This window comes from Mytilus edulis, chromosome 6, assembly GCF_963676685.1.
Source record: "Mytilus edulis chromosome 6, xbMytEdul2.2, whole genome shotgun sequence".
Lineage (NCBI taxonomy): Eukaryota > Metazoa > Mollusca > Bivalvia > Mytilida > Mytilidae > Mytilus > Mytilus edulis.
This window is the reverse complement of record NC_092349.1, coordinates 23748623-23763185: the sequence shown is the minus strand read 5'-3', so window position 1 is coordinate 23763185 and position 14563 is coordinate 23748623. Positions and strand designations below refer to the sequence as shown.

General features: G+C 33.7%; 1 long non-coding RNA gene across 1 annotated transcript; it reads left to right on the top strand.

The window, feature by feature from the left end:
• Positions 1-4483: 4483 nt before the first annotated feature.
• On the top strand, positions 4484-4996 carry LOC139526037 (uncharacterized). The gene is made up of 2 exons (XR_011665098.1): positions 4484-4579; positions 4885-4996. It is a non-coding gene; the product is annotated as an uncharacterized lncRNA (long non-coding RNA).
• The last annotated feature ends 9567 nt before the right edge of the window (positions 4997-14563 follow it).

The window sequence follows — 14563 nt, the reverse complement described above, 5'->3', positions numbered from 1 at the left end:
CTTGGATTACATATTTCAAACATATTGATGTAATAAAAGAAATCGGACACACATCTTCCAACTGCACTAAATTCACAACCGCTAACGCGGTAATGAATATAGTCAAGAGTGAACGGTTGTGTTTCTACTGCATAGGTCACCATAAAGTAGCTGATTGTAAATCAAAAAGTAAAAGCCGAAATTGTGACAAACGTCATTCCACTAGCATACGTAGTAAAGATGAAAAATCCGAGGAATCGAACAAACCGCCAGCCGAAGAAACCGAATATACGGTAGAACATTCTTCCATAACACAAAGAACTACAAATGTACTGTTAAAGACCGCCGTCGCTACTGTTAGTTCGGGGAAAAGTGCAGAAGCCAATATTTTGTTAAATGAAGGTGCGCAAAGGTCCTTCACATCGGAGACACTTGCAGAAAGTCGTATTTAGTTTTAAGCGGAAACGAAGTAGTGCACCTTTCCGGTTTCGGAAAACAAAATGGACAAGCAAGACACATGAAATCGGCAACAGTTTATATTCAAACAGATGAAGACGAAATATACCACTAAACGTACTTATTATTCCTGAAATTGTAATGCCACTACATATTCATGTGAAATCCGTCAGTTACATGAGACACTGACGAGGACTAAAATTAGCACATCCTGTTCCGGACGATGACATGTTCGAAATTGAAATACTTATTGGAGCAGATTATTATTGGATTATAGTTGGAGATGACATTATTACAGGTGAAGGACCAACCGCCGTTGAATCCAAGCTCGGATACCTCCTGTTAGGACCCAAAATGGCAAGGCCGTTAATGTACCACAAGTAGGAGCTCTATTCTTAATGTCGTTGAATCATAAAAGAAAGAGGAATTAAACCTACAGAAATTTTCTGTGATTGAATCGCTTGGTGTTAAAGATAAGACCGGAAATACTGAAATCGACGAATTTCCGACAATGTACGAAGAAACAGCAATATCTTACAAAACCAAAAGGTAATTCGTCGATTTCCAGTGGAAAGCAGAATATCGACCGCTACCATATTATTTTTTAACTTCTCTGTAACCTTTGTACCTGCATGGTTTTATGGGAATAAACTATCTATCTATCTATCTACCAACAAAAAAGCGGTTGCTTTTAAAGGACTGAGAGTGTAATAACGCGTTTTCATAAGGAACCAAATATTACTTTTAAAATTACATTAATAAAATGATTGCTAAGCAGAAAAGCGAGGTTCATTGAGATAGTTGATAACGAAGAAATTAAACCAACTATCAAGCTGCATTACATACTTAATCACCCAGTTAAGAAGGATCCAGTCACTACGCCCATCAGGATCGGACTATGATACTATATGATTTTAGTTGAAAACAGACACCAGATAGTGCTAGCTTGAATGACTGCTTACTGAAGGTACCGCCGAAACTAAATGAAGTCACCGCCATACTACTGAGATTCCACATGAATAAGTATGCAGTATCTACAGACATCGAAAAGGCGTTTTTAAATGTTGGTCTGGACTTTGAGGACCGGGGTGTATTTAGGTTTTTCTGGTTGAGTAAACCAACAGACCCAAACAGCGATATAACAACATAGAGATTCAAGTCCGTACTATTTGGGGCTACATGCTTGTCATTTATATTGAACGCCGTATTATCAAAGCACTTGAATAACCATCTATTTGATTTCACGGAAAAAACTTACAAAAGAGTTATAATTATGTATATAACATTGTATATAGCTTTGAATTAGAAGAAGATTAGTTTAAACTCGTTCGCAGTTTATTGCAGATGGAGGATTAAACTTGCGCTCATGGGCCTCGAACAGTCAACTATTACAGGTATTAGCAATACTTGAAAACGTTATTGACGAAGATCAACTAATTAAATAGATTACCTTAGATGTATTTGGCACAACTTTTTGGAATTTTGAATCCTCAATGCTCTTCAACTTTGTACTTGTTTGGCTTTATAAATATTTTGATATGAGCGTCACTGATGAGTCTTATGTAGACGAAACGCGCGTCTAGCGTACTAAATTATAATCCTGGTACCTTTGATTACTATTTCGAGGAGACCTCGAAATAGTACAATAGAAGACACGGGTTTCAGACTCATTAAAGCAGATTTTACGCGGATTTTACCGTTTCAAGCAGATTCAACATATGCAATATGTACATAATGTAGGCTTGTTTCCAAATATCATTGTTCATTTGATTGGAAATAAAAAAAAGTTTGGCAACATTGCAGCTACCGGTTGCAAATGTAAAAGCCACAACCCATTCCGTTCAGCAGTCATGTTCTGTAACAATAACGCAAATGCACAAAGAAACATATCCAAAAAAATGCAAAGATTGGTGATAGGTTACAAGAGTGTAATCTAAATTTTTCAAACAATGGCAACATATGTTCTTTAAACACAGAAAAGAACGTCCAATTAATTCAGTTCTTTTGGATGTTTCAGTAAATGAACTGTTACAGTCAAGGTAAGCCTTCCATACATTTGGGCCATTATTAATTAAACGGTTTTCGTCTTTGTGCCAATTGAAGACTGCTTTAAAATTAAATAAAAGATCCATGAGAGAAATTTTGAAGGAATTATATTTTTCCAATATGAATTAACACTTAAACTCTGTATAAAATGCAAAATCATTTGTCAAATTACCAAAATAAAAGTACGAAATTCAAATTATTCTCATGTTGAAATTTGAAAATCAAATTGAAATATCATTTTCTAAAAAAAAAAAAAACACCAGAAAATGTCTGTTTGAATTCATTTGCGCCTATTTGATTACCACATCAAGTTAAGAGTTGTTCTTAGCAGTGTAAAGTAAGTATAATTTTCATTCTTGTTTAATTTAATGATAGTTATATGATAATTTAAGATATACAATAGTGTAGCGTTTACCAGTGGCGGATCCAGAACTTTTCCTAAGGGGGCGCCCGCTGACTGACCTAAAGGGGGGGGGGGGGGGCACTCCAGTCATGCTTCAATAATTCCCTATATAATCAACCAAATTTTTTCCACGAAAGGGGGGCCCGGGGCCCCTGGATCCGCCTATGTTTACCGTAATTATATGCATGATATGAGTAGAGTGATTTAAGCAGATCAAATATAATTTATACACACATGTCTTTGTAGTCTCGGGATATATTTGTACATTGATTGGGTACGGCAACTTATTATGTTAAGACTTGAAAAGGGAGAGTGTTTTTATAAACATTGATTTGGTAATTTAAAGCAAAAGCGTATGGCAAAGAATTCTATCATTGCAGTACTGGGAGGGCGGAGTCATAATATATCATGGAACATCGGTTGAAATTGAAAAAAAAAATATATTCGTCTGGCAAATAATAATATATAATTATTGAAGTTCACCTATGCGATCTCATACTAGTTCTTTTACATATTTTATATGCTGATATAATTACAAGTCAAAGATTTACAACACATGGCATTCTTGACCTTGCAAAACATTCAAAACAAACAGATTTTTTTCTCTGGGTCAGAAAAGATTTCACTCACAGCATGTATTCTGAGGATTTATCAATGAAGCAATACGGCAGATAAGAAACATGTGTGACCATAACAAATTAATACACACAGATCTGTCCATTTTCAAAGTGGTCTACATGATAACGTCTAAATAGATGCTTTATCAATTGACCGTATTGAATTATTACAGCACAAAAAAAGTCAAGGAAATAAAACAAATATTCTTTTATTTTTGACCTTAATCCATATGCATGCAAATGAAAATTAAATAAGACGTCTCACGAAAGACTGGAATATATTGCAGTTTAAAGAAAAATGTAAACACATGTTTAAAGTTTAGCAACCATGCCGAAAGTATCTATTGATGAAAGATCATGAAAAAATTAGATGTAAAGTATGACATATATTGTTTTTTTTTAGATGAGTGACTGTCAAGATCTTGGGGCTTGTGGTGCATTATTGTTTCTCAAGATGAGTGACTGTCAAGATCTCGGTGCTTGTGGTGCAGTATTGTATCTCAAGATGAGTGACTGTCAAGATCTCGGTGCTTGTGGTGCAGTATTGTTTCTCAAGATGAGTGACTGGCAAAATCTCAATGCTTGTGGTCCCCCTTGAGAGGGAAAAATTGGTTGATCATATAATGGATCACTGAAGCATGACTTGAGCCCCCCATCCCTCTGTTATTAAGTCAGTGGACCCCTTATGAAAATTTCAGGATCTGCCACTGATTCCAGAATCATGTTTGATTCTCGACTGGACAAACTTCTCGTAATGCTACAATAGTAATTATTGGACTTAAAGTTTTTCAACCTATTATTGAAAAAATGTAAGATCACAACAATAGATTATAGTGATCTCCGATGGAAATTCACATCAGTAAGTCCCCAATGAAAGGTTTTGGATGTCCAAATTTTGTAAGCGTGTTTATTTATTAGTTCAGGAGGGAATTAATTATCTAAAAATGCTGTAATTAAATAAACGTATTTTTTTGTAGATGATGTCTTACCAAGAAATCCATGTCTGTAAAGTACATCTCGGGTAAAAAGAATAAATATGCCTATGGTGTCCAAGCTTGACCGATTGAAATAATAAGAGGTTAGTATTGAAATGTACATCATTGTTTTTTTCACATAAAAGTGTGCGAGATTTTGGTCACAATTTCTTTTAAATTGTCCCTTCATCTTTGTCTACTAAAATCTTTAGGTTTGTTTTTATTAAAATGATTTATTATTTACTATCTGAACTCAAGTTTTAAAAAACAGTCATGATAGTTATTGATAAATATTTAAAGAAATAACTATATCATTCATATGACACTAGTGTTCTTTATTTGGGATGTATAATGAAATTAACCTAGTTATGTAAAAGATAGTACAATATGTTTTTTTTTTCTGTTGAAGATGCTGTAGTAACAAGTTTCGAATGTAAAAATTAGAGACCACAACATGGAACAACAGTACAAGATGTCTAGCAGATGGACTATTTTTTTAAAAATAAAATTAAGTAATCAGATTAATTGTGTTTGACATTGTAAGGGGCATATGAGGGTATCTTGTTATATAACTACTGTGTTATGTCACAAACATATTTTGAGTGTGAACATAATAGTTATAAGGAAAGCAAGATCATGTCTAATAAGAAAAGTGAAGGCACAAAAAATGTATACCAACAGAACTACAAACTACATGTACACCAACCACCAACATATAGTTGTGCGACAGTTTTATTACGCATAAAATGGCATTGATGGATATAATAAAGGGTAATAATGTCAGCTGTTAAAAAAACTCAATTCACCATTGTTCAACATCCTATTCTCCAAATTTACCACATTAAAAGTTTACCTGGGCACACATTCCACCTATTTTTAACATACACTGATCACAGTTCAACAAACATACGACCTGATTTCAACATACACTGACCACAGAACAACCAACATTCGACAGGATTTCAACATACACTAACCACACTTCAACCAACATTCGACCTGATTTCAACATACACTGACCACAGAACAACCAACATTCGACCTGATTTCAACATACAACAACCACAATTCAACCACCAATCGACTTGTTTTCAACAAACCTCGACCAAATTTAGACCAAAATTCAACCTATTTTCAACGTTGAAATCTGACGTTGAAACAACGTTATGTTTTCAACATCATATCAATTTTCAATCCAACACTACTTTTCAACATGAATTCAACGTTGAAATCTGACGTTTATTCAATGTTGATTCAACGTTGTTGTGTCTGCTGGGTTCGCATTCAACATTAAACATTCGTTTTGAACATTCAACCTTCGTTTTGAACATGCAAAATTCGTTTTTAACATTCAACATTCGTGTATAACGTTCGATTTTAAATTCCAACATTCGTTTTTAACCTTTAACATTCGTTTTCAACATTCAACACTAGTTTTAAACAATCGGGTTGAACTATCAACATTAAGGTTTAACTATCAACATTCGGTTTACAACTTTCAACATTCGTTTTCAACATTCATTTTCAACATTTAACAATCGTTTTCAACATTCAACAATCGTTTTCAACATTCAATATTCATTTCCAACATTCTATATTCGCTTTCAACATTTGTATTTCTACTTTCAACAATCGTTTTTAACATTCAACATTTGTTTTCAACATTCGTTTCAACATTCGATTTTCAACTTTCATGAAAATGCTTTTGTATATAAAAAAAATAATAATATTTTGTTTGCTTTTAATTTACTGATATAAAAATCAATATTAATACCAATAAAAACAATATTAAAAGATCTACCGACAGTGTTGAATTTGCAACCTTTCAGAATAAGTTTATTTAAAGGATCGATGTGATATTCAGTTTGCAATAAGTTGTATTGCTCACTTTTCTTAAAAGCTTGAAAAACCATAAATACTGATACCAACAATACAATAAATATTATTTTTTTGGTTATCATTTCATGTTACATGCAAAGCTTCAAATTGAGGCCGGGCAATATTTCATTTGTATTAATCGTAAAACCATTAAATTGCGAAATGGCAGACGACATACAGTTTGAAAATGAAAAACAAAACAGCAGTTATGTTTTATTTGTGAAGCAGGCAGAAATGTATAGTTTCGAACTTACAACAGTGGTTTTGACAGGCTAGTACTCTGTGTTTAAGGCGTCACTATGAGATGAAGAACAGTTATCCAACTGTAACAAAGGCGCTGTTCCTTTGCTTTGTTAAGTGTGTTTTACGGTAGATGAACACTTTTTTTTTCATTGACGAAAAGACCATATCCTTTATTTTTCTATTCTAGTGATACAGTAGGTGAACTACTAGCACTTAGACTAGTTGAACAAAGAACCACTTTATTTTAAATAAAAAAATCACTCTGAATGTTCACATATATTTGAGGTATTTTTGAAAATTAGTATCTCAAGTCGCTTTTAAAGCAAGGGCGAAAGATACGAAAGGGACACTCAAACGTATAAGTCGAAAAACAAATTCACAGCGCCATAGCTAAAAAAAGACCAATACTTTTAGAATTTTGCGTTAAAAAGGTAACATATGGACATACAAATTAAAAGCTGCAGATGTATCCTTTAAAGGAGCCCTCAAGTTAATAATTCATGAGTATGACAGACCAAAAACTGTCTTGCTATGACCATTTGCATTATATGATGTGCATTTACCTTTATATGATGTGCACTTATCATCATACATGATGTGCAAACACCTTAATATGATATGCATTTGTCATTATATATGATGTGCAAATATCCTTATATGATGTGCAAATATCCTTATATGATGTGCAAATATCATTATATGATGTGCAAACATCATCATATGATGTACACACATCATTATATGATGAACAAACATCATTATATGATGTACAAACTTCATTATATAATGTACAAACTTCATTATATAATGTGCAAACATCATTATGTGATGTGCAAATATACTGATATGAAGTGCAAATGTACTTATATAATGTACAAATATCCATATAGTATGTGCAAACATCCTTATATGATGTGCATTGTCCCTTTTATTATGTGCAACCATCTTTATATGATGTGATTGTGTCATTATATTATGTGCATGCATTCCTATATTGTGTTTCGGTTTACTTCATTATATGATGTCGAAATGTTATTATGTGATGTGCTTTCATCGAAGTTATGGTCAATGAACATGATTACGATAAGAATGATAACTGTTTACGTCTTAACTGATTCGATCCGCTTCTGCGAAGTTACAAAAATGCTGGCTTTGTAGCTATCGCAAGCAATTTTAAAGATAAAGTAAACAGTGGTATTCAACAAAAGTTTACGTTTAAAACATTTCGTAGGAAGATTAATATCAATTAAATACAGGAACTAGTTTGTCCGAGAACACACGGTTATTCCGTAGTGGATTTCATTTAAACAATACTATTTTAATTGTCCGCATCTTATCATCACCGAACCCGGACATTTCACTATTGTGTTCCTGTCAACTTCCGGCGGTGGTTACTTTTTGATATCGCAGAATTACTACGGAACTTGATGAAGACAAACGTCTAAACCTCAAGTTGTATCTGCCTTTGGCCATATTAGATTACTTCGATAATTCAGGGTATGGTAACCTTACTTATCATTTAATGAAAATTAAAAAAATCCCACCAGCGTTTTCTCATTAATATTTTTATAGTGTGTTGTACTACTTTTGGGACAAATTATATCAAAAGTATAGTAAACTTCATCATTTTCAACTCAAAATATGGACAATTTTTTGTCTTGAAATCTTTTGGCAGCTTCCAAAATTCTAATTTTTAGCCTTTTTCAGCTGGACCAAATCACTTCTTTACTTTCAAATTCATGACACAATCCCCCCCTACTTGCTATTTGAGACATGAAACATGAACAAATAAATATGGAAGGGGTTCCCGGACCAGTTGAAGAAATTCACGGCTATTGCGAAAATATGTTAAAACAAATTTCGGGTCCTTTATATTTAGCTTGCTGTTCGGTTTGATCAAACATTCGTGTTAAAGACCGTTCTTTGACCTATAATTGTTTGCTTTTTACGCATTATGACTTGGATGTAGAGTTTTTCCATTGGCACTCATACAATATCTCCTTATTTCTATTCATTGCAAAAGACACAAATGAACTCAAAGTCCGTTTTAATATTAAGAAATTTCATAACGAGATAAAAATATTAGATTAATTTTAAAGTAGAGCATATTTGCCACGTGCAGGATTCAAACTAACAAACTCAGTGTTGACAGGCTAGAAATACAGTACTAAGACCACCTGGCCACCGATTCCGCCCCTTTCCAATGGATTAAATAACATATTGGATCATCAAAACTGCATTACATTTGCAATCAGAGTTTTATTATGTTTTTATGAATTTATTTCATTGCTTAAATTAGATGATAACGAATGGATGCCTGACGTCTTGCGGCAAATTGATATGCATATTCGTACATGAACATGTTAATGTGAAAAGATTATGAATCCTGTTTTGAACTAAGCAAACATCCTGAAATGGATTTTTACTATGCCAGTTCACAGGAAGACATTTCACCGTACCGGGACACATTATTCTGATTCCGAACCGCCCAGTGTTATCTCCTGAATTTTGCGTGCTTATAATAAAAGCAGCAAATATCATTTTTAAAGTCCTTGGTTTTGAAACATTCGGGGTTCGAACCCACAACCTACCGCTGTCGAGGCAAACATTTGCCCATGAAAGCACCGCCAGTAGACAGTAACCCGTTATATAAAAGGTTTCGTTGAAATCCACTTATATGTACAACTCCAGTAAACAGGGCTTCCAATTGAACGGGGGTGGATAATATTTTTGTATAACTTACTTAAAAGAGGTTTTATCTTTTTCAGAAGCGAAGCAAACTAATTTGTCACCATTGAAAATGAGGGAAAAATAAAACAATAATGAAATTAAAATAGAAATATGCATGTTATTGAAAAAAAACAATTTATTTTACAAACGGCCTAATTTGTGTACAAAAAAATAACGATAAACAAATAAATATCAACAAATGGCAACCACTGAATAACAGGCTCTTTACTAGGGACAGGAACATACATAAAGAATGTGGCGGGGTTAAACATGTTAGCTAGATGAAAGCCTTCCCCTAACCTCGGACAGTGGTGCAACAGTACAACATAGAAACGAACTATAAAAATCAGTTGAACAAGATTTAATCATTTTGTTAACTTATCAGATGGATAAAAATAGAAATACATTAAAAAAAAAACACAAAGTGGACGTGTCTATTTGTTTGTCCCGGACAAAGGAAATATATGTGGTTTTGCCAACACTAGACGAAGAGTCGGTGCTTAACCAATCTGATAAGATACAATGTACATATACTTTTTCTTAGCCTTGACTACAAGGATCTAACAACACTTTATTTTACTTTCAGTTCTGATAGATATGACATCAGCAAATGAAATTCAGCCTTCACATTTTTGAAGGTGTATGTATATAAACCCGAAACAATCAGAGAATCTCAACAGAAAATAGAATGAAGCGTTTTCAGATACGCGTCGTAAGCATAGCTTGGACATACAATATCTGTAATTTAACTGATTGGTGTCTAAATGAACATGAAAACACTGCATTTATTTATTGTTTACTGAGTCCTGGTGGTCTCTTACAGATAGAGAGTTGTGTTTTAAATTTTTCGAAGTGAAGATTTACTTATGTTTAATATAAAGGTTTTTTACAATTCACATTATGACAAGTGCATATCATATAAAGGTAAATGCATATCATATAACGAAAATGGTCATAACAAGACAAACACTAATGAGCATGTTATTTTGATTGTACCAAAGATGCCTTAAAGCTTGTTGTATGATTAAGTTAATGTTCTAATGTTCTATAGCAATCAACTTACCACGTATATGTTGAGGAATAACTTCATCATGAATATCTAAAAACAAATTTTAAATTTATAAATTTATTACATTCAAATTCAGATTTGCAGGTTCTACATAGCAATATATTTAACCATTTTTATCTTATCGTTTTTGTTCACATCTTCTTTTCTTTTTAAGATAATTTTTCATATTACGCTATTCAAGTGGTATTTTAAGTTATCTACGTTTATTTTCGTAGATATGTATACTTTAACTACCGGAGACGAAGCCAAAGAGGTACGGGGTATTGAAGGGTAATATTTGTTACAAAGTGTGTAAGTGAGCTAATATGATATATACGAGGTCAGTAAATTCCATATTGGATGAGAACAAAGCTCGAACCCCATATGAAATTTACTGACCCCGTATATATCATATTAGGTCACTAGCACACTATGTAACGAATTTATTTTTCGGCTACTAATATCTTTATTTGTGGAATTTAAACTACAATTGTCTCATCTGATATCATAACACATCTTCTTGTTTCTATATTAAAGTGTTCAAGTGTTCAATTTTAAGAACCTTCTTCATTTGGTCTGCACTAAAAACCTAATGTAAACAATAACTATTTATCATCAACAACCTTGATATGATGATATTTATCAGAACTTTCAATACTTTTAAATTATCAAACAGTGCCAAAGTCGTTACTCCATTACTTACTGTGTATTTAAATAAGCCGTGCCTCCCTTCTAACCTAATATGGAATATACACGGTCTCCACGCGGACGCTTTTAACTAATCATATTCCTAGAAATGTATAGGAGGTAAGCTGATGAAATATCCAAACATCTACGGAAATGAACATAGATAACGAATTATCTCCGGTGTTAGTCCAAATCTGACGATTTTTAAAGAAAAGCATTGTGTTTTCATAATTAAATTTTTTTTATTGAAATTTGGGAATTTTACATATTGCTAACGGGGAGTATGGTTCTTAATTTAGCAGAACCCTACTTGTACTCCTATATAAGACGTTTTAAATGCACAGACAGAAAAACTTGAAAAGGTCGAATTCGGCGCTTAATATAGTGTAAAAAATTAACACGACGACCATTGAAGTAACATTTTTATATAGTGGATGTGGTCGAGTGGTCTAGAAGTGTAGATGTTATTATTTTTATATGCACAATGTATTTTTATTTGTTAGCAACTAAGCACATTTTATATACCAAATTGGATAATGATTCAAGCCATTATACAGTCACTCAAAAGCCTACAAAGTGTAAAAAAACAACAATCATAGGATACGGAAACATTAGATGTAGCTATCTATAAATATGTCGGATAACAAACGATGACCACTGAAAACAAATTTGTATCGCAGCTTGAGTCAAAAAGTACAATAAATGCACAATCAATCATTATGGATAAATGACAATCACAGAAACAGGCAAGACTAACAAATACATACAACATAGACCAAACTCTAAAAAGTAAAACCTAATTGGAAGCACAGACCTGGAAAAAAACGGACGACCTCAGGTGCTCTGGAAATATCAGCCTATCCCACTCTTGCAAAATCATCGAGATATTGATCATTACAGCGAACATTGAATTGTTGTTTTTTTTATAATATTTTGCTATGCAGTTCAGGTTTTAAGAAACTACGGGGCTTATAACATTAACGGTACCAATTTTCCTGCACCAGATGCGCATCTCGACAATACATGTCACTTCAGTGATGTTCATGGCCAAAATATTTAAAATCCAAAGCTTATATAAAAGATGAAGAGCTATAATCCAAAAGGTCCAAAAAATAAATACAAAACCGTGAAAGGAATTAGAGCTTTGCATGAGGGAGATACATTCCTTAATTTATACTAATGTGTAACATTTTGTAACAGCAAATTTTAACAGTATTTTCATGCAGTACCGAAGAACTGGCTACTGGGATGGTAATACCCTCGGGGACTAATAGTCCACCATCAGAGGCATCGATTCAGTGGTAGTGATAACATTAACGGCACCAATTTTCCTGGCTAAGAGGGGAAACTGGCAAACAATGTACAGACAGTCATGGACTACACAGTACTTGACGTGGTTGTTGCACTCACCCATTGTTGTAAATATAATTGGCAATTATGTATATAATTATAGTTTATAGCTGTTATTACCCCCTGGTGCCCCTTTCAAAGAATTTCATTCGCGTGGTCATTCCAGCCTCACTTTGGTTCTATGTACATTACGTCTCAGATTTCATAACCTCTTTATTTCTTTCATGTCGAGAGCATAGTTCTCGTTTGAAAATTTATATCTAGAATTTCATCAGCTTCCGCCCAAGTCAACAATATGTTGTTGATAAACACAATAGAACTTTGTCAACAAACTCTGAAACAAGTTAATAGTTAAGAGTATGCTGCAAGAGACAATACCATCTTTATTTACAGTCAGCTATGGCGGCATCCTTCATGCCTCATTCTACAACAACACAAATGGCCGAACCGGCCCGGTCAACAAACCGTCTCGCCCAACTTGGCCAAAACGACTCGTACAGAATGCCAGTATACTCGGTTAAATCGTTTGGTGTGCCGGCTTCATCCATCAGCGACACAGATATGATTTCGCCGGAAATCAGGCAGAATATCATCACAGGTAAAGATGTGAATTTAAACTCACTATTGATACCAAACTATGAAATTCCCATTAAGAAGAAAACATCAGAATATGATGACAGTTTGATAAGGAACTTGTCCCTAGATGAATTTATAATTGCTTTTGGCCGTTTCAAAAGGATTATGAGCTAGGCTTCCCATCTAGGGGAGAGGAATTGGAACTTTATCTGGCCCACATTGTAGAAACAGTTAATATTTGGCCATACAAATTTTTCGAGTATCACAGAATGTTTTTTGCTAAATGTGCAACTATGCTTCTTCAGCATAATTTCAAAATTGATTGGTCGAAGGGTGACTTTGAATTACGCCAAAAAATTTGTGCTGGTTCCAAAGTAAATTCCTGTTCTTTCTGCAGTTCGACTCTGCATACTTCAGCTATGTGTCAAATGAAAACCTCTAATCAACATGGCATGTCCATTGCAAACTCATCCAAAGGGTGAGATACTCTAGGCCGAGATATTGTATGGCACGAAGGTCAACAGCTATGTAACAACTTCAATTGGGCACGTGGTTGTCAAAAGCCATACTGCAAATATCTTCATGTGTGTAAATTGTGCAAGGCAAAAAGTCATGGGAAATTCAATTGCAGTAAATATCAAAACAGGGCCAGCCAAGCCAAAGACCAGCACCAGTCAAAAAACAATGACTTCCTGTTGCCACATCACCTGTTACAGTTTGTGGAAATATTCACTCTCCAATAACACAACTAGTGTATATAGGACAGGAATCGAACTATATACTAGATGTCTTTTGTTAGATGGATTGACTTGGGATAAAGACAGTCTCCCACCTGTGTCAGAAACCTTACTTATGCGCTTCGTAGCATATTGTGCTGACCACAAACAATTATGTCATTCTACAATTAAATTATATTTATGTGGCGTAAGGTTTCATTTTTTAAAGTATGGATGTTTTAATCCATTAATAAGTTTCGGAAAGCCTCTTGAGTGTCTTAAAACAATTTTACTTGGTTTAAAGAAAAAACAAGGGTCTACTGTCAAGCGCAAACGTTTACCTATTACTATGTCTATTTTGTCAAAAATGTGTAAATTACTACATACATGTATTTTTGGTAATTTTAATAGTATTATGTTAGAGGCTGCCTGTACAACAGCCTTTTTTGGTTTTTTAAGATATGTGGAATTCACTGTAATGAACCAGTTTGATCCTGAATGTAACTTATGCTGCAGTGATTTGCAAATCACTGCTGACTGTATTTTTGTAAGTCTTAAAAAGTCTAAAACTGATCCTTTTAGACAAGGAATTACTATTCCACTTTATAAAACAGGTTGTTAAATTTGTCCTGTTTTATCAATATTGAAATACAATCAGTTGAGGCAGTCTGTGTACTCCTCTAATACTGAGGTTTTTTTCATCTCTGAAGATATGAAACCTTTAAACAGAAAATTTTTCATTTCACATGTCAAAATTTTACTCGACAAATTAGGCTTATCTAGTGATTCCTACAATGGACACTCCTTTAGAATTGGTGCAGCTACATCTGCTCAAGAAGCTCGTCTTGAAGATCATTTAA